The sequence below is a fragment of the Heterodontus francisci genome, chromosome 25 (genome assembly GCF_036365525.1).
Source record: "Heterodontus francisci isolate sHetFra1 chromosome 25, sHetFra1.hap1, whole genome shotgun sequence".
NCBI lineage: Eukaryota > Metazoa > Chordata > Chondrichthyes > Heterodontiformes > Heterodontidae > Heterodontus > Heterodontus francisci.
Genome location: NC_090395.1, coordinates 40,877,770 through 40,891,332, shown reverse-complemented (window position 1 = coordinate 40,891,332; position 13,563 = coordinate 40,877,770). Strand labels below are relative to the sequence as shown.

The 13,563-nt window shown below is 42.8% G+C and overlaps 1 protein-coding gene across 6 annotated transcripts in view; it reads left to right on the top strand.

The window, feature by feature from the left end:
- Nucleotides 1-13,563, top strand: part of LOC137383840 (synaptotagmin-B) — a 691,314-nt gene that overhangs the window by 104,774 nt on the left and 572,977 nt on the right. Inside the window, exon 1 of one of the 6 annotated variants that reach the window (XM_068057127.1) lies at nt 4,884-4,941. The exons of 3 other annotated variants lie outside the window; for them this stretch is intronic. The gene's annotated coding sequence lies outside the window, so the exon portion shown is untranslated. Of the gene's footprint in view, nt 1-4,883; nt 4,942-13,563 lie in introns of those variants that run through there. 2 more of the 6 variants (XM_068057124.1, XM_068057130.1) reach the window with 2 other exon arrangements.

The following is a 13,563-nucleotide window of genomic DNA, read 5'->3' as shown; positions in this document are numbered from 1 at the left end:
TTGATCTGATCTGGTAGATGCCTATCATGTGCAAATGACAGCATTGTGGCACAGTGTTGGGATATACCCCACAAAGGAGAGGAAATCCAGGCTTTCACAGATTTTAAAGGCAACACCATGAAAGGAGCTAGAAATGTAGCAGTGCCATGACAGAAACTGTAGATACAGTCAGGATTTCTATGGACATCTGTTTTGTTGGGATCGTCCATGAGGGTCCTGATATTCCAAGTCCCGAAATGCATTTTGAGGAGTGGCCGATCACTGTGCATGAAATTCTTTTCACGTGGGGTGGCCGTTGCATGCCAGCTACCACACAGACTAGACAGAGTAAGATCTTGATCCAATGCCAAGGATGTCTGAGACGACTGGAGACCAGACTGTGCATCTAGAACCAGGAACAATGTCATAGTAGCTCTTGATGTTTTTAAGATTTCTGCAAATTTGTCTGAAGCTTTGGATCTTGTGTGATAGTGTAAAACTGGTGATCTCAATTGGGAATTAGTATATTCAAGGCTGTGATCGTTTGATTTTTGGACTCCAGGGGAATCAAGGGATATGGAGATCGGATGGAAAAGTGGAATTGAGGTCTCAGATCAGCCATGATCTTATTGAATGCCAGAGCAGGCTCAAGGAGCCTTGTGATCTACTCCTGCTCCGATTTCTTATTTTATGTTGTTATGAAATTAAAGTAAAAATTAGGAAAGATGTGGAACTTGTGGCCATTTTAAGTATTGCCTAAGGTGAGAATTGCCCCATAGTACCTAAACAATAGGTCAGGAAGCCATAGCATCAGGTTTTTCAAGGGCAGTCTGTCATTGGCCTGCTTTTGGCATTATTGGAGGAAATCCAAAAATAGGCCTGAGTGGTGTATAGGCATGCATTTGCTAGAAATTTACATTGCAGGAATCCCTTTAAATGCAGGCACCAGAAAAGCCCATGGGGGAAATTGGGGCAGTGTTATTTAAGGGCAAAACTGGATCAAAATCTGGTAAGTGAAAATAAGAAGTCTTAAATCAAGAGAGCAAGATCAACAAAATATTCTTTCGACTAAAAACAAAATACTGCAGATGCTGGAAATCTGTCATAAAAAGAGAATGTGCTGAAACTACTCAGCAGGTCTGGAAGCATCTGTGGAGAGAGAAACAGAGTTAACGTTTCAGGCCGGTCTCGACAGGTCCTGCCAGACCTGCTGAGTATTTCCAGCACTTTCTCTTTTTATTATTCTTTTGACTAGATTTCTGAACTGGAGTGTTGCACTTTTAACCTGTACTTTAACAAGTAGCACGTCAGGTCTGTTCACGACTACTGGATGTGTCAAAGTGCTTTACAGCCAATGAAGTACTTTTTGAAGTGCAGTCATCGTTGTAATTCAGGAACCTTTGCAGCCAGTATGCGCACAGCAAACTCTCGCGAAGAACAATGTCATAATGACCAGATAATCTGTTTTTGTGATGTTGATCGAGGGATAAATATTGGCCAGGACACCAGGGAGAATTCCCCTGCTCTTCTTCAAAATAGTGCCATGGGATCTTTCACTTCCATCCCAGCAAACAGATGGGGTCTCTGTTTAACTTCTCATCCAAAAGATAGCGCCTCGACAGTGCAGCGCTTCCTCAGTGCTGCACTGGAGCGTCAACCGTTAATTTTTGTGCTCAAGCCCTGGAATGGAACTTGAACTGGAACGCTATAACTCAGAAGCAAGAGTCTGACCAACTGAACCACAGCTGCCACACAAACAGTGTAGGCAAAGAACAGAATGACTGCAACAAGAAAGAAAAAGAATCTCTAATACAGAACACCATTGGATGCAGGGCAACATTAGATTTCCATTACAAAATAGGCGTTTTCTAGATAGATGCATAAAGCTTTCAAAAATATAAGATTCAACTCAAAAGGCATAAAATATCTATTAAAATCATGTAGCTGTTGAATAAACATTTTAAATTCTGTTATGGCAGGCTAAAATGGACCTTCATACAAGGTACCATGTTTAATTATAAAAATTATAATAATTGAGAGCTCTTTATGTACTTCTTCTTCTTTGGCGTCCTTATCTCGAATGACAATGGGTAAGTGCCCGGAGGTGGTCAGTGGTGTGTGGAGCAGTGCCTGGAATGGCTATAAAGGCCAATTCTAGAGTGACAGGCTCTTCCACAGGTGCTGCAGAAAAATTTGTTTGTCTGGGCTGTTACACAGTTGGCTCTCCCCTTGCGCCTCTGTCTTTTTTCCTGCCAACTGCTAAGTCTCTTTGACTCGCCACACTTTAGCCCCGTCTTTATGGCTGCCCACCAGCTCTGGCGAACGCTGGCAACTGACTCCCACGACTTGTGATCAATGTCACAGGACTTCATGTCGCGTTTGCAGACGTCTTTAAAGAGGAGACATGGACGGCCAGTGGGTCTGATACCAGTGGCGAGCTCGCTGTACAATGTGTCTTTGGGGATCCTGCCATCTTCCATGCGGCTCACATGGCCAAGCCATCTCAAGCGCCGCTGACTCAGTAGTGTGTATAAGCTGGGGATGTTGGCCGCCTCGAGGACTTCTGCGTTGGAGATACGATCCTGCCACCTGATGCCAAGTATTCTCCGGAGGCAGCGAAGATGGAATGAATTGAGACATCTCTCTTGGCTGACATACATTGTCCAGGCCTCGCTGCCATAGCGCAAGGTACTGAGGACACAGGCTTGATACACTCAGACTTTTGTGTTCCGTGTCAGTGCGCCATTTTCCCACACTCTCTTTATGTACATGTGCTTCATAACTGCGTGGTACCAAAAAAAATATTAGTGTGCTACAAACACTGTCACATGGGTCAATTAAAGGGTGTTGATTGAAAGGTTTTTTTAAAAATTTAGGTTGACCATGATCAATGACCATGATTTATGGAGCTTATATTCCATTTGTAATGTACAAAGAAGAAATAAAATGCTTACAATACATATTAAACTGGTTACCAAGCATATTCAGACGATTTCACAATACATTCTGCTTGTGGTACATTTTATTTAGGTCTTGATATGAGACACAGGGCTGAATTTTATCAGCACGCCGTGTCCCAGTGACGTAGAGGGGGTGGCTGGCGCATCCCTGGAAACGGCATCCGGCGCCACTGCGCAGGCGCCGGCACCATTTTTAAAGGGCTCCAAGCCTGCCAGGTAAATTAAAATATTTAAAGTGTTGTCGGAAACATTTTTATTTCAAATAAAAAATTAAAACATGCAGGCACTTTCCCAAGCCCCACAATGGTGCGTTTACTGTCTGTTGTGTTTGTAATATATTTTATTCCCAGCTTGAACTTCCCCCCGCACCCCCCAACCTCTCCACTTTGCCCTTTAACTCCTTCCCACCATCCCCACAAACAATAGGTATACATTTTCACGCTCCCCCATGCCTCCCGCCCTGAGAATTTTATTCCCTTCCCCCTCCCCACCAGTTTCTCGCCTCGGAACTCCGGTCCCCCCGCCGCCGGTAATATGCGTCAGCCCTTCTCGAAATTGGGGGTCGAGGCGGGCCTCTCCCTGCAGAATTTTACGAGCTTCCCCTCTGCGACCCAGGGCGTTGAGCAGCTGGTAAAATTCAGCCCACAGATTTCAAAAATGCAGAACCCCCATCCACTGGCTTATACATCCACTCCCTCCTCCCACTGATGTACCATGGCTGCAGTGTGTACTATCTACAGTGGGGGCTCGCAAACAGGGATCTCGGATGAAAAGATTCTAAGCGGTCCGCCAAAAAGGTCTCAGAACTCCAGACGAAAACACGTCAGACCAGAGAATTTTATTCTGTCCTTGGAGACGGGAATGGAGTCAGTGAGGGGGAGTGGTGGGCATGTCTAACAATATGGCAAGAGGTGTTGTTCCTGACGGTGCCTGGGTCCCCATTTTGTTCGGGGCATGGAAAGCTGAGTACGACCTTCCCACCCCTGGCCAATTGAGGCCCTTAAGCGGCCGATTAATGGCCGCTTAAGGGCCTCTTCCCACCTTCACTCCAATTTTATGGAGAATGGAATGGCCTGCCATCGAGTGGAAATGTCGTCAGGTAAAGCCTTGTGGCCTCCTGCCGGGGTTGAATGGGTCCCTCCTTTGGGAGCAATCCAGGGCCCCCGGAGAGCCCCCCCAGCTGCGATGGTTGTGCACTTCGCAAGATCCCCCACCCACCCTGTCATCGGGATCAGCATGAATGGCCCCGGCGACCCTAGCTCCACTTACCTGTCCCGGGGTCTCTGAAGCCCTTGGTACTGCAGGGCCTTTGGCAGTGCAGGCAGTGGCCACCACTCCCGCTGGCACCACCGGTACCGCAGAGCTGCCAGCCCTCTGATTGGCCAGCAGCTCTGGAGGCAGAAGCTTGTCCCTGAAAGGGACAGCATTCCTGACGGCGGGCAGTTAATTGGCTGCCCACTGTGAAATAGCAACAGGGCTCCAATGGAGGGCCAAGGCAGAGTCTCCCCCTACCTTCCAGCCCACTGCTGGAACTCCAGTCACCAAAATAAAATCTGGCCCCTTAGTATCTGGAAATTATTTGCAGCTTTTGGTTAACCATTCCCCCCATTCAGTCCCCTGCCGTTAATAATTTCTACATGTTTTGTTTATCTGATTCTTTGTTAACCATTTCCTATTTTGATCTTGCTCTCTACAGGTATTTTTTACTTTCAGTTCATGATTTCCCAGCACTTACTAATTTTTGCAGCCTCTGGTTTAGTGTTTCCCCACTTTTGGGTTCCCCTTTTCCCTTTTGGACCTCTTATCTGAACATTATTTCTGACTTTTTGGTTAATTGTTTCCCTGCTTTTTGATTAACTATTTCCCTTTATGGACTTGGTCTTTGCATGCATTTTTTTGATTTTTTGGTTAATCATTTCTCAGTTCTTACTCAGTTTTTGTCAGATTACCTCCAAGTCGTGACAGTATTTTTGCTCAGCGCCAGCAACACATTTTGTATTTCGTAAGTAAAGCAAAACTAATAATAAATATATGTTTAATTGTATAACTAATTTTTATACAGAAGAAGTACTTCTAATGTGTTACAGGTGGGGGGGGGGGGGGCGTGATATCCATGTCCTGAGTATATGAATAAAAAAAAGAACAACCCGGCATTCTGAGAGCTGAGAGCAAATGAAGAGAGTTTGCTATGGAGAACATATTTTACCATATGGAAATCATCTTTACATGCTTGAACTCATGTTATTTTACTGCACCAGTGCTAGATAAACTTTGTGATGAGAAAGCAATTTTACAACATGTGGATTCGGAAGCCAACAGCTACTGGAATTTAAATACAACATTGAAAAACGCGTTTTCTAAATGTGCTTTTGGTAACTTCACACTGCAGTGGACTCAAGGCAAATTAATTCAGGGATGAAATCTGATCTCTGGGGTTATTTATAGAAAGATCCTCATCTGAATATTAATAGATAATGGAAAAAAACTCCTTCCCATCGGCTTGTGTGCATTTCTGAGAATTTCTTTTAGGGTGAATTCAAAGTTTTTTTCAATAAAATATTTTTGATCCCTGATCTGCCAATCAATTTAATTGTGTTTATACAACAGCATATTGAACTGTAACATTTATAGTTGCAGTGTGTAAGCAAATGATAGATAGTTTATATATAGCAGTGAGAAGGTTTGCTCAACTGGCATTGGCAGGCTGAAACAGGACCCAGTCAGCAAATTATTGGAAGAATAAGGTTGACAATTTCTGGAAGAACCCTAGAGCGAATTTGAGTGCCGTTATTAACCAAGGAAGTGATGCAAGTTCCCTCAAGCTGGACGTTCCAAAAGACCTAACCTACCTATTTCAATCTTCACTCCACTTCAACAGTGAAAACTCTCACCACATGGCAAGATCTTTTACACATTAGTAACGGAACTCAAATCCTCTTGGGATTCTTCCAGCTCTTGAAGTTCCGAAGAGGATCCATCTATCTTCTCTGATGGTTTATCTGTTTTTTTTAAAAAACATATCGCTGTTTTATTTATTTCCTTTTCTACATCATATACAGGTCTTAAGGGCAGTACTTATTCTAATCCACTGTTACTTTACATGTGAAATCCACTCTGTAAACACCAATGATATATTAAATTGCAATATATGTTGCAAACCCTTTATTTGGACATAGTTATTCTGTAGCTTTGCATTGATACAACAGCATATTTATTTTTATTTAGAGATACAGCACTGAAACAGGCCCTTCGGCCCACCAAGTCTGTGCCGACCATCAACCACCCATTTATACTAACCCCATATTCCTACCACATCCCTATACTAGGGGCAATTTATAATGGCCAACTTACCTATCAACCTGCAAGTCTTTGGCTGTGGGAGGAAACCGGAGCACCCGGCGAAAACCCATGCAGATACAGGGAGAACTTGCAAACTCCACACAGGCAGTACCCAGAATTGAACCCGGGTTTCTGGAGCTGTGAGGCTTCAGTGCTAGCCACTGCGCCACTGTGCTGCCCTGCAAAGTAAAGTTAAATATTCCACTATGTAAGCAAACAATACACGATTTATAAATAGCAGTGAACAAGTTTAAAGCAAAGAAAAAGTGCTAGATTGCCCAATCAATAAACAGTTGGAATATTTTCTAACTGAAAGAGTAAGAATGAAAAGGTGACAGGAGCAGATGCATGGAAACACCACCACTTGCAAGTTTCCCTCCAAGCCATGCACCATGCTGACTTGGAACTATATCGCCATTCCTTCACTGTCGCTGTGTCAAAAACCTGGAACTCCCTTCCTAACAGCACTGTGAGTGTACCTACACCCCAAGGAGTGCAACAGTTCAAGAAGGTGGGTCACCACCACCACCTTCTCCAGCTCAATTATGGATAGACAACAAATGCTGGCCTTGCCAGCAATGCTCAGATCCCATGAAAGAATTAAAAAAGGGGGCCCACAAGACAAATAACATAGCGTACCTTAACTTGGATTGTACAACATGCCACACACACATGCAGCATGATTCTAGACAGAATGGAGCATTCAAGCTCAAGTATGAGTATGTTGTTGTTGCAGAATATTGCAAGGGTGTCTTCTTCCAAGAATAGAGTAGCTAACTCTGTGGAACACCAATTGTGGTAATTGAATGCATTTATGCAGACCTTGACCATGCCTGTTGTTATGAGTGTTTCCATCCAGTGAAGTGTAAAGCTGTTTTTCTTTTGACTAATTTGATTATTGTGGTCTCACTGTTGTACCACATGATTATGTTTCATACTGATGGTATTACTCTGCATGCAGACCTAAATAAAACTGCAAATTTCATTTTACCAAAAGGGGAAAAAATGAATTTAAAACAGAGAAGACAAAAATCCAATACAGAAATAGAACTTTTGGGTTATTTTTCTGCCTAAAATGACAATTCAATTTAAAGTTTATGTCATGGTCTTGAGAATTGTTTTAACTGCGCAGTAATATTCCACTTCAATCATAGAGGCCATTTGGGAAGACAAGTGATGTTGCTTTACATGTCACTTGTCCTTTGCCTAGAGCTGTCTTCCAGACAGAATGACCAGCTTGCAGAATTTCAAAATGAGACTAATCATTACTTATCGAACCATGGTTCCTGATTATTCATTGAGTCATAGAAAGATGCTTGGCCTACTCATTGGCATCAGTACAAATTCCATTTGTCCTTCTGTGTTTTTGGGATCCAGCAATATCAGTTTCAGTGAGACATCTGTCCTCTTTATTGTTGCCTCTTGATGCATATTATGTCAATTAAATGTACATGGGAAAGAAGCTACATGCCAACAGATCAGTTAAATATGACTTCAAAATGTGAAAGCTGAGTGCTGAAATGTCCTTTCACCTCTGCTGCTTGGGTTTAAAAATGTGGAAAAAATGGCTGTTGAACAAAGTGATGCCAAATTAAAGGGCGTGGAACTTTGTGAGGGAAAATGCAGAAGACTAAGCAAAGATATAGCTAGGTCAGTGGTGTGGGCAGAGAAATGTGAAGCAGTGCACTTTGAAAGAAAAATAACAGCTTTTTATGAAATGCTGGAAAGTGGGATTAGGCTGGGTGGCTCATTTTTCAGACGGCGCAGATACGATGGGCCAAGTAGCGTCTTTCTGTGTCGTAAACTTTCTAAGATTCTAACAGTGAAAGGAAGTATGCCCTACATGCATGTATGCCCTATGTAGCAGAACTTGCACTTATAGTGCCTTTCATGTATTCAGCACATGACAGCCAACTAATTAATTAAGTACTATCCTAAGACTCTGATGGAAAGACTCATGTCTGACAATGCTTTAGGATGTGGGTGTCACTGGCCAGGCCAGCATTTATTGCCCATCCTTATTGCCCTTGAGAAGGTGATGGTGAGCTGACTTCTTGAATCATTGCAGTCCATGTGGGGTAGGTACACCCACACTGCTATTAGGAAGGGAGTTCCAGGATTTTGACCCTGCAGCAGTGAAGGAACGGCGATATAGTTCCAAGTCAGGATGTTGTGTGGTGTGGAGGGGAACTTGCAGGTGGTGGTGTTCCCATGCATCTGCTGCCCTTGTCCTTCTAGGTGGTAGAGGTCGCGGGTTTGGAAGGTGCTATCTAAGGAGCCTTGGTGCATTGCTGCAGTGCATCTTGTAGATGGTACACACTGCTGCTGCTGTGTGTTGGTGGTGGAGGGAGTGAATGTTTGTAGATGGGGTGCCACTCAAGCAGGCTGCTTTGTCCTGGATGGTGTCAAGCTTCTTGAGTGTTGTTGGAGTTGCACCCATCCAGGCAAATGGAGAGTATTGCATTACACTCCTGACTTGTGCCTTGTAGATGATGGACAGACTTGGGGGAGTCAGGAGGTGAGTTACTCGCTGCAGGATTCTTAGCCTCTGACCTGCTCTTGCAGCCACGGTATTTTTATGGCTACTCCAGTTCAGTTTCTGGTCAATGGTAACCCCCCAGGATGTTGATAGTGGGGGATTCAGCAATTGTAATGCCATTGATTGTCAAGGGGAGATGGTTAGATTCTCTCTTGCTGGGGATGGTCATTGCCTGGCCCTCCATGCTGCATTGAACTAGCAGGCTAGATTATGTGCTTAAGTCTCTGGAATGGAATTTGAATCCATGACAATCCAATTTAAAATTCTGAAAAGAATGCAGGAACAGAGTGATCTTGGGCTGTAGATACAGAGATAAAAGTGGGACTGCAGGTAGAAAAGACAATTAAGAAAAGAAAAATGGATTTCTGGGTCTTATACATATGATCATTGAATATAGAAGCAAGGAAGTGACATTGAATTTGTGCAGGACAGTGGTTAAGTCACAAATGAAATGTTGTGTGCAGTTCTGGAGACCCCTAATCTGGGAATGATATTAGAGGGAATATAACAAAATAATGAAATCAGAAATGAATGGTTTTAAAGTTGTAAGGAAAGGCTCACAAAAATTATGGGCTTTTATTTTGCTGAAATATGCGAAATGTAATAGAGGTTTTCAAAATTATGAATGGTTTTAAGAGGGTAAATAGGAAAAGATTGTTTCTACTTGTTATTATTGTATTAATATTGTATTATTGTATTGTATTGTATTGTATTGTATTAATAACAAATGCAGCATTATTAGAAAAAGAACCATGGAGGAAGTTATTAGAATATGGACTATGTTACCACAATTGGCTTTTGAGACAGAGACAGAGACATAATTTTAAAAGAAAGCTTAGTATAGAATAGGAGCAAACATAATATCATAGAATGGTCACAGCACTGAAGGAGGCCATTTGGCCTGTTATATCTGTTCCAGTTCTCTATAAGAGCAACTCAGTTAGTCTTGCATCCCCACCCTTTCTCCGTAGCCCTGCAAACTTTTTCTCTTCAGATAATTATCCAATTCCCCTTTGAAAGCCACAATTGAATATGCCTCCACTACACTCTCTGGCAGTGTATTCCAGATCCTAAACACTCGCTGCGTAAAAACAGTATTTCCTCATGTTGCTGTTGATTCTTTTCCATTCGCCTTAAATTAGTGTTCTCTGGTTCTTGATCCCTCCAACAATAGGAAAAATTTCTCATTATCTACTCTGTTTAGACCCCTCATGATTGTGAACACCTCTATCAAGTTTTCTCTCAACCTTCTCAAAAGAGAACAACCCCAGCTTCTCCAGTCTATGCAAATAATTGAAGTACCTCATACCTGTAACCATTCTTGTGAATTTTTTCTGCACCCTTTGTAGGGCCTTCACGTCATTCCTAAATGGTGGTGCCCAGAACTCGACACAATACTCCAGTTGAGGCCAAATCAGTGTTTTATACAGGTTTATCATAATTTATTTGCTTTTGTATTCTGTGCTTCTATTTATAAAACCCAGAATCCTGTACACCTTTTTAAGCACTTTCTCAACCAGTCTTATCACCTTCAATGATTTGTGCACATATGCCCCTCAGGACTCTTTGCTCCCAAATCCCTTTAGAATTGCACCATTTCTTTTATATTTTCTCTCCTTGTTCTTCCTATCAAAATGCATCAGTCACACTTTCCACTGCATTTAATTTCATCTGCCACGTGTCTATCCATTCCACCAGCCTATGTCATCTTGAAGTCTATTACTATGCTGCTCACAGTTCACAATACTTCTGAGTTTTGTATCATTCGCAAATTTTGAAGATGTGTCCTGTACACCTAAGTCTAGTTCATTAATATAGATCAAGAAAAGCAGTGGTCCCAGTACCGACCTCTGGGGAACCCCACTGCATACCTTCCTCCAGTCTAAAAAACAACATTCACCACTATTCTTTGTTTCCTGTCACTCAGCCAACTTTGTATCCATGCTGCCACTGTCCATTTTATTCCATGGGCTTCAATTTTGTTGGAAAGCCTATTATGTGGCACTTTATCAAGCACCTTTTGGAAGTTCATGTAAAACATAACAACTGCGATACCCTCGTTAACCCTCTCTGTTAGCTCATCAAGAAACTCAATCAAGTTAGTTAAACACGATTTGCCTTTAACAAAGCCATGTTGACTTTTCTTAATTAATACACTTGTCCAAGTGACCGTTAATTTTATCCTGGACTTCCCATCACCGAGGTTGAATTGACTGACCTGTAGTTGCTGGGTTTATCATTACACTCTTTTTTGAACAAATGTGTAACATTTGAAATTCTCTGGCATCACCCCTATATCTAAGAAGGATTGGAGGATTATTGCCAGTGTCTCCATAATTCTCTCAGTACCCTTGGATGCATTCCATCCGGTCCTGGTGACTTATCAAATTTAAGTATAACCAGCCTTTCTAATACCTTCTTGTTATCAATTTTTAGCTCATTCAGTGTCTCAAGCACCTCCTCATTCACTATGATTCTGGCAGCATCTTCTTCCTTGGTAAAGACAGATGCAACGTATTCAATTAGCACCTCTGCCATTATTCCCCCTGCCTCCATGCATAAAATTCCCTTTTTGGCCCCTAATCAGCCCCACCGCTCCTCTTACTACTCTTTTACTATTTAATGCCTATAGGATTCCCTATTGTGTTAGCTATCAGTGTCTTCTCCTATTCTCTCTTTTGCTGCTTTTATCTCCTTTCTCACTTCTCCTCTGAACTCTCTATATTTAGCCCGGTTATCACTTGTATTATCAACCTGACATCAGCCTTATGCAGACTTTTCCTGCTTCATCTCACCCTCTATCTTTTTCATCATTCAGGAAGTTCTGGCTTTGGTTGTCCTACCCTTCCCCCTCATGGGAATGTACCCGAGCTATCTCCCACTTAATGGCAGCCCATTCTTCCAATCTTTGATTCAAATTTACTTGGGAGAGATCTGTTCTCACCCCACTGAAAGCGGCCCCACTGTTTAATTATTTTTACTCTGGATTCCTCCTTGTCCTTTTCCATAATTAACCTAAACCTTATAATGCTATGATCACTGTTCCTTAAATGTTCCCCTACTGACACTTGTTCCACTTGATCCACCTCATTTCCCAGAAACAGATCCTTCAATGCCTCCTTCCTCGTTAGGCCGGAAACAAACTGATCAAGAAAATTTACCAGAACACACTACACTCCTGCGCTCTGCCCTTGACACCATTACTATTTCTGTCTATAGTATGATAATTAAAATCCCCCATTATCACTACTCTATAGTTTTGCACCTTTCTGTAATTTCCCTGCAAATTTGCTCCTTTTCCTACTAGTTGGTGGCCTATTCAATACACCTAGGAGCGTAGTGGTATGTCTATTGTTTCTTACCAAATGGATTCTGTCATTGACCCCTTTAGGATATCCTTTCTCTCCAGCACTGTAATATTCTCCTTAATCAGTACTGCCACCCCTCTCCTTTCTCTTCTTCCCTATCTTTTCTAAATACATTATATCCTGGAATATTTAGGACCCAGTCCTACCCTTTTTGTGAGCCAGGTTTCTGTTATCACCACAACATCATATTCCCATGTAGCTATCTGCACCTGCAGCTCATCATCTTTATTTACTACACTTTGTACATTTACATTTATGGAATGTAAACCTAATACAGACCTTTTGCATTCTTTATGACTCTGACGCCACCTAATGGTTTACTATTTCTTACTCTATTGCTATCAGTCTCTTCCAATTCTTTGTGCACCTTGTTTCTCCTTTCTAATGCTACATCCTAGTTCCTATCCTCCTGCCAAGTTAGTTTAAACCCTCCCCAACAGCACTAGCAAACTGCTCCACAAGGACCTTGGTCCCAGCTGCTGAGTGTTGAGGTGCAACCTATTCGGCCTGTATAGGTTCCATCACCCCCAGAACTGGTCCCAATGTCCCAGGAACTAAAGCCCTCCCTCTTGCACCATCACTCCAGCCATGCTTTCATCTGCTCTATCTTCCTATTTCTTTACTCACCAGTGTGTGGCACCAGGAGTAATCTGGAGATTATGACCGGTTCAGAAGTTCCAAAGCAGAAGCCAACCCTGCAAACAAGATGTCAATAGAGATCATTCTGCACCACCAGCAAGGGACAACTTCATGTGTGACACTTGTGGCAGACTTTGCCTTTCCAGAACTGGCTTGTTCGGACATCAAAAGAAGTGCAGCAGATGATCTCATCACCAAAGTTCTGAAGCTACATTCCCATCATCTCTCCCAGATGGAAAGATGCCAATTGCTACCTTTGAGGTGCTGCTTGCTAATCTCCTTCCTAGTTTCCTAAAATCTGCCTGTAAGACCTCATCCCTCTTTCATCCTGTCTTTGGTATCGATGTGGACCACGACCTCGAGCTGTTCACCTTCCCCGCACAGAATACTCTGCAACCACTCAATGATATTCCTGACCCAAGCAGCAACATATCATCCTGGAAACACAGTTGCAGAAATGCCTTTCTGTTCCCTTCGCTATAGAATCCCTCATCACTATTGCTTTGCCAATCTTTCTCCTGCCTGTCTGTGCAGCTGAGCCAGCTGTGGTCCCATGGACTTGGCTCTGACTGCACTCCCTAATGGAACCATTGTGCTCACCAGTATTCAGAACAGAATACCAGTTGGAGAGCAGGATGCGCTCAGGGGACTCCTACACTATCTGCCCTGTCCTGCTTGTCTATCTGGCAGTCACCCATTTTCTCTCTGCCTGCATACCCTTAAATTGTGTTATCCACAA